We start from the raw sequence: 8549 nt of genomic DNA, 5'->3' as shown, positions 1-8549 counted from the left end.
ACTCGAAAGACTTCTCGACAAGCTTTATTATGACTTCTCGATAAGTCAATGTAGAGATCTCGATAATTGATAATTCACAGAGTTCTCTACAAGTATAAACTTTAGACTTATCAATAACTCAGAACTAAGATAATTTAACTTTAATAAATTATTTTGGTGAAATACTTTTGGTAAAATTTATTCTGATTTTATTTTGATTTATTCAAATAAAAATTAGAAAAACTCAGTCCATTCAGGACAAACTGGGTATTTATTTGACATCTCGACAGGTCATTTTCTAGTTCTCGATAAGAGTCAGGAAAATGACATATCGATATGTATCTATTCTCGATATGACTTCTCGATAAGAAAATCCTAAACGCCTATTTTTAGTTCTCGATAAGTCATTTACCTTTCACTATAAATACCCAGACATCTCGACATACATATCCTTACGCCTTCGAGATCTCTAAGTGACCTAATTTTTCCAAATCCAAACCGTTTTCTCTCATTTCAAGCTCTTTCTCTTTAATTATTCTTACCCTCTCTAATTCAAACTATGCCAATGGAATCAAACAAAATTACACCTTTCATCCCAAATGAGGGCACCAATTATCTTGCTTTTACTTATGCAAATCAAGCTCCTGACAATTTCAAGAGCTTTGCAAAGTTTCTTTCTGAAACTTACTTTGCAAGTGCTCTAACTACAAATCCAGTGTTGTACTTGGATGTTCGAGAATTCTAGAATGACTTATCAAGAAGTCCAAAATAGCTTATAGAGAAGTCTCGGAGATATCGACAAGCCAAATAAAGATATGAAGATCAGAGATATGGACAAGTCAATTCTCTCATTAGAGATCTCAGAGATATCGATAAGTCAAAATGTATATAAAGATCTCTGAGATATCGACAAGTCATTTCTGCATTAGAGAACTTATAGATATCGACAAGTAAAAATAAAGATATGAAGATTGGAGATATCGACAAGTCAATTCTCTCATTAGAGATCTCAGAGATATTGACAAGCCAAATGCTTATATAGATCTCAGAGATATCGACAAGTCATTTCTACATGCAGAAATTTGGAGACCTCGACAAGCCAAGTTCACTTATAGGGAACTCAGAGACCTCGATAAGTCAAAGACCCTTATAGAGAACTAAAAGATCTCGATAAGCCATTATACTTATCGAGAAATCATTTCTCTATGCAACAAACTTGAGATCTCGATAAAAACCTCAAGTACAGAATACAGACAAGTTAAATATTCAAGATTATCAATCAACACATGATCTAATCACTTAGATTGAAAAGTCTACAAAAGCAGCTTGAAGAGTACAAGATCAAAGGCCAAGATTAACTGACAAAGAAAACTCACAGACATACACGATTTGCAAAGATACACTAAGCCACAAATGGAAAGCTTTAGAGATAACTTAAAGTAGGGTTTAGTAAATTTTATTGCATGTTGTGTAAACTTGTGTTTACTAATCTATAAGGTAAACATCGGTCCTTTGCTGATAAAATTGTACCAAACAGATTTTGTTTTTCTTGTAACTCTCTAGGAAAAAGCCGAGTTCTTTACTTACAAAGAACCCAGGATTTATAGCAAAACACCAAGCTTGATTTTAATACAAAATTAAGGCCCCGTTTGGTATTGATGTTGCAGACAGTTACAACAGTATTTTGCTGAAAAGCTGCCAGACAGGTGTTTGGTAATTCTAAAAGCTGCTGTCTGGAAAAGCGCTTTTGGTCTAAAAGCTGTTATTAGCAAAAGTATGTCCCCCCCTTCTTTTTCGAAAAAGCTGTTTTCACAATCTAATATTCTCAAAAACATTATTTTTATGTATTATATCTCAAAATATGCATAAATTAAAAAAAATTACCAAACAATCATCTAATTTTCCTGACAACACTTTTTTCACAACACAACGGTTTTTAACAGCACTCCCAAACTGAGCCTAAGTGAGTTTTGAAATATTGTGTGCACTATTTTATTTCAGCTAACATAATATTATTACATTTCTAATCTGCTTTGTTAACCAAGTAACAAACATTCAAAAATCCTTAAAAATATCCAAAACACATTACATTCACCTCCCCCCCCACTGTGTTGTACTCATTACCTAACAGATTACAAATAGGAAGGGTAGAATGTTATTATAAGTTAGATCTCGGACTAAGTTTCGATTTGATATATTATGAGCTTCAATCGGGATAATGAGCAAAAAGTTATGGCTGTTATAAGGATTGAAACTCGAAATTTTAGGATCCCTGATAAAAGTTTAGGATTCGGGGTCTAAGGGATCAGAATTCGGGTCCAAGGGGTCAAAATTACGGATCTAAAAATTTAGGATTCGGGGTCTAAGGGATCAAAATCCTGGTCTAGAAGCTCAGGATTCCTAATATAAAGATATAGGACTTGGGAACTAAGGGGTCAGAATTCCTGATTGAAAAAGCCTGACCAGTGTGTTGAAAACGCCATTAATTCGGTCAGAATTCAATGTCAAACATAAGATCTTGACCGAAATAATAGAAAATTTTGACCATAGTCCTGATCAAAAGTCATCCTAGTCGAAAACCCCACGACCAGAACGAAACGACCCTTAATTTGGTCAGAACTGCGGTCAAAAGGACAAAAACTGAAGTAAGTCGACCAGAATTTGGACCAAATTCCTGATCGAATAACATCCTGTTCGAATGGGGATTCCTGGTTGAAATTATTAAAAAACATTGACCAAGATTTTGGTCGTGCAAAGTCCTAATCGAATTCTCCACCACTAGACTATTTGAGCCCATAATTCAGTCAGGGCTGATCAAGTATAGGAAAAAACATGTTAAGTTTATGGGACTGGGGTCCCTTATACCATATATGTATTTATTATTTTAATAATAAATATAACTAAGAAAAATATTATTAGTAATAATAATATTAAAATCCAGGTTGAATTTAATCCAAGCTGAATTTTATTTGAGAAATTTTAACCGGATTTGGGTTATTATTCAGAAAATATTTTATCCGGATAGGATACTCCTGACATGGGGCTCATATTATTCAAAATATTGAATAAAATAAATATTATTTTTTTCAATAATAATATTTTATAAAAAAGTGAAGTAAAAAAAATATTACATCTTCGAGCAGAATCCCGATCGAAAGGAACCTACTAGAAATTTCCACGAGCAGAGCAAATCAGCCCTTAATTCGACCAGGCCTGATCGTGGGCGAGGAGGATTTATGGCGAAGTGCAACTTGGTACTTGGTACCCCAAGTTGCACAAGCTTTACAAAATCCATCCTGAGGTTCTTAAATTTATAAAATGGCCCCTGAAGTTTCTAAAGGTATGAATTTGACTCTAAAGTTTGAGAATTTACAAATTTGATCTTGAGATGTTATAAGTTAAAAATTCGATCCTGAAATTATGAAAACTTACAAATAAGTCCCCGTAAAATTACGAAAAGTACCCGTGGTATAAAATAATTCCTAAAATATAAGAAAAATTACAAATAATTACCCGGAGATATGGAAAAATTCCTAAAAATTGGGAAAAAAATTCCGAAAAATACCTGGAGGTACGGAACAATTTCTAAAATATTTGGAAAAATTACGAACAAATAACCAGAGGTACAGAAAAATTCCTAAAAAATTAGGAACAATTATGAAAAATACATTTAGGTACGAAAAAATTCCTATAATATTAGGAAAAATTATGAAAAAATACATGTGGGTACGGAAAAAATTCTAAAATATAAGGAAAAATTACGAAAATATATCCAGAGGTATGGAAAATTTCCTAAATTTTTAGGAAAAATACGTGGAGGTATGGAAAAATCCCAAAAATATTAGGAAAAATTGAAAAAATCTGTGAGTACAAGATAATCCCCGAAAAATAAGGAAAAAATACCATAAAATTCCTAAAAATTGAAATAGGTACGAAAATGAGTATGGAAAATTATGAAAATTGCAGAAAATATACCGAAGCCTCGAGTAAGGCAAATCGTTGTAAGTGTGTAGGTCGCTCCATACTTTACGCTAAAAAACGATACCCTGGAAAGACATGAAATAACTTAACTTCTACGAAATCTAGAGTGGGTTTCTTAGAATTTGGGGGAAAATGATAGGAAATAAAAATAACCCTAATTATTGATATGTCTCATTAATTAGACCTGATTTGGTCAAAGGGAAAAGCCCAATTGATGAGGCCCAAAACCCTAATTATTTATTAATTTCATAATTAATAAAAAGGGCTAAGTAAACAGTCTAGTGAAAGTGTTTAAATAAGTAACTACTTTTACAAGAAGTAGCCTTCAAACAACCTAAATTCATAAGGAAAGTAATTCCTGCTTTCTAGGATTCCAAATTCCATTCAAAGGTGGCGATTTTTTCACCAAGTCACTCAATTCGACCCTAATTCCTAGACTCTCAACGTCTTACCCCCTTAAATTCAGAGGTGGGTTTTGGACAAGTGTTTCACACGTAACCATCATGAAACCACGTCTGAGAGCATAGCTCTAAGCATCAGGAAGACGTGAAGGCATCCGACAAGTCACGAGGCCATTCTTAAATTGACATTTTAGACCCAGTCCTTGAAGGACATTAAAGTCACTACGTCCTTGGTGTGCCATTGCCGCCATAGCCCCAAGGGCAAGCAACGCCAAGAACTATATTTTGGCTTGATCCTTAATATACACCAAGGTACGTAGACATCTTTTGAGGGCAGATTTAAGCCACGATACACAACCGCATCCATTAAAGCTCGAACCTTATCAAACCCTAACATTAAATATGCGCGATAAATAAATCCATGTTTTTTATCCATAACAGATAGTTGAGAGTGTTTACCACTCCAAAAATAACTTTCTAATATATTTATAAAATAGTGTAGAAAGTACTATTATGACCTCACTTAGAATTTCAACAACTAAAATGAAATATTATTTGAGTGTTTTAAATTCTTTTAAACTTTATCCGTATCAGGTCATTATCTTATTTTATCTTAAGATTTTCTTCAAATTAAATTGCATATTTATAATAGAAAATACATTCAAATTTAAAAAGAGAAGAAATTTAAATTTAAAATTAAATTTAAGATATATATTAGTAAAAATATCATTTAAAATATTCAAAATATAAAAATACTAATTCATATTTACTTTAACATATTCGAATGAAAAAGGAGAAAAATCTTAATTAACTTGAATTCTACTAAATTACTTTACATGTCAAATTACCATCTTAAATTATTTTAAAAATATATCTTAGTATTAAATTACAGATTTTAAATAAAAAATGTCTTTAGATTTATATCTAAGTAGTGTGTTAATGAGCCAGGAATTTTGCTGTAAATGACCGTATAGGTTTGGCATAGAAGAGCTGAATGTAACTTTTTTCCTGACTAACCGAGTCGAACCAAACTTTCTTATTACTTACCGCACAAGAAATGTGTTCGAGCTCTTTAACGAATCTTGTCACACTCGAGTTTTTATCAAATAAAAATGTATGGCACTTGAACCCTTAACGACTAGTTAAAATGAACATGATGACAACTTTATCGATTTTGACTTAACTTAATGTCAAAGTTTAATATATTATCCCTATCCACATGAATTCACATAATAAAATTTGAATTATAATTTTATACCTCAAATGCTATGAGTATTATGAAAGCTTGATAAATGAAGGTTATTTTTTTTTCAAATTTTAACCAGTCGAATTCAAGACGAACTGAATGCAAATCGCACATACTAAAAACTCAGCTCGAACTCGGTAGTTTAAGGCAACGAATTTAGTGCCAATGTTCTTAAGAATCGTACACTTATTGAATCGAACTAGAGTTTTTTCACAAATAGCTCGATTCGTTAGCGATATTACTATTACAATATTAATCCAAGATCCTGCAAAGTGCCTTTCTCTAGCATATTAAATTTTTAGAGCGTCTGGTTCTCTACTAATCAAAATTCTAACAATTATTATGCACACAAATGCAAATTATAAATACGAAATGTAAATTAATACCCTCATATATTAGAGTCTCCAATCTACTTTTTGACCTATAAGAGCATCTCCAATAGGGGTTGTCAAGAGATTGTCAAAGTTGATGTGACAAGACACTTTTGGTTACCTTCCTATTGGAGTTGATAGGTTGCCGTAAGAGCATCTCCAATAAAGACATTCTTTGGGGGTGCCAAATATGTCCAACTCATTATAAATAACAATTTTTTTATTTATTTCTTCATTTATATAACATTTAAACATTTAGCACCTTTCAAATTCAATACTTGACCCCATGTGAAATGCCTAGATGGTCCCCAAACAAATGATATAAAATGCTATATGTAACATAATGGGTATGGATAGTTTATACTTTTAATACAAGTATTGAGATTTTTTTCCGAAAGGTGTCAAAAGCTTGTCAAAAATTGACAACTTCTTTTGGCATCCCTTAGACACCCATGGGACTCCAATATGAAGGCACTTAAAAATGTCATGTCACATAGGATTTGACACTTCTCTTGGAATCCCTATTGGAGTTGCTTTAAGGTTGCCAACTTCCCGAAATGACTAAAATACATATATGTATATATACATAGGCATATGATTAAATATAAACTAAACTAAAAATAGAAACTAGAAATTAATCTAAACCATTATATTAATCTATTTCTAATGCCGCCCCTGAAAGCACCACACCCAACTAATATGTGTTAGGGCGAAAACACGAGCTAAAATACACGCAAGTATATGCGCTCGCAAGTAGTATAAGATATAAATCAGATTCGTTCCCACAGAGACTGGTTTAGGTTAAGTTCAATTTATGCACCTATGCAACAATGTATGATTATCGCTCAATGCTAAGACAAATAACAAATTGGGTTTTTATTAAACTAAGAGATTATACTAAATAACATTAACTAAGAGAATTGAGGTTGAATTACTATATATGACAAACATAGGATTCTAACTTCATTAAATACTTCATTCAATAGCCTTATTGTTCTTAACCTTAGCATGTGATGGTGATGACACTAACCAGATAACACGAAACTGATAAACGCCAACTTTCGTTGCACGAGTACCATTCTATCATACATCCACAAAAGAGATAGAAGCTGAATATGCACCAATTATATTGAGACCCTATATGTCTATAGAATTTGACAACATAACGGTTTAAGCATAAGTTATCTATCTTGATTACATAGGGCAAGTAAAACGGTTAGAATTACCTACGAATTATGCATAACAAATACATGAACCTATGCTAGCATGACAAGTTCTAAATCTCTGTATTCACTGTCGCTTCAATAGAGATTAACACGCTATCTTATATGTTAGCTATGCACATAAGACGAATAAGCACAACCAATACTAGGATATCATTCAATCACCACACACCAAGATATCAAAACATTTAACTATTGAAATCCATAAGTAAATCCGCTAGAACCCCATGACAACGATTAGCCCATAATCGAACTCATCATCACCATGGTTCCAATGAAAGCATGGTATAAAACAAGGTCTTAATAAACTGAATAATAATTAAAGTACGAATAAACGAGATCTAGGTTCAACAAGAACGAAAATGAGCATCCAAAGTTACAACAAATTCAAAGAATCACAAGTTGAAAATAAGATCTTCTTTTTCGGAGTTGTTCTGTGCTTCTAGGTCTTCTTCTTGGTATCCCAATCTTCCCGGATGATGAAAACCCTTTTTTAAGTATATATACGCCCCAAGTGGACCTGGGCCCTTAAAATCGTCAAATTCCACTCAAAAAAGGCTTTTTTTAGCGAAATCAGCGACCAACCGCGCCTTGGGCGGCCGCTCAGCTCTCCGGGCGGGTGTTCAGCTCCTTGGCGGCCGCTCAGCTCTCCTGGGCGGGCGCTCAGCTCCTGTTTGGAAAATTTTCTTATGAATATTGTTTTGGCCATAACTTGAGTTCTACTCGTCAGAATTAGGCGATTCAACTGCCCACGCGAAGCTATTGAGATTCTCTATAACTTGACAATGGCCTTGGCTTCCAAATATGATCACTTTTGATCATATTTCCTTTAAAAGCTCATTTCTTCATATAACTAATACCTGAAAGGCAATAACACAAAAACACATCAAAATACCAACAACTTGAGTCCAAAACACCAATTTAAGCTTGTAATAAAGCGTTCCAAGTGGATATAAAATCCACTTATCACACCCCCAAACTTGAATCGATGCTTGTCCTCAAGCATAAACAGACTCAAAACTACAAAACAAACCTAATGCATGAATGCAACTACATGAATACAACTAAATGATAATGCAATCGATCCCCTCAGAATAATCATAACCAAATGAATAAGCCAATGTCTCTAAGAATGCAATGATTTAAACCGGGCTCAAATAAATCCCACAAACCAACTCACAAACCAGAAACGTGCGTGTGTGGAATGCTTAACAGATATCTCTCGATACTAGATCAATAACCATAAATTATCTATCATCGAAACAATCAAAAGTTTATAAACAGAATAGACAATAAACGCATTATGACTCACAACACCTCCTTTCTACTAGAGTTATACAAGTATTCA

The sequence above is a fragment of the Apium graveolens genome, chromosome 10, assembly GCF_009905375.1.
Source record: "Apium graveolens cultivar Ventura chromosome 10, ASM990537v1, whole genome shotgun sequence".
Taxonomy (NCBI): domain Eukaryota; kingdom Viridiplantae; phylum Streptophyta; class Magnoliopsida; order Apiales; family Apiaceae; genus Apium; species Apium graveolens.
Note: the sequence above shows the minus strand (reverse complement) of the source record.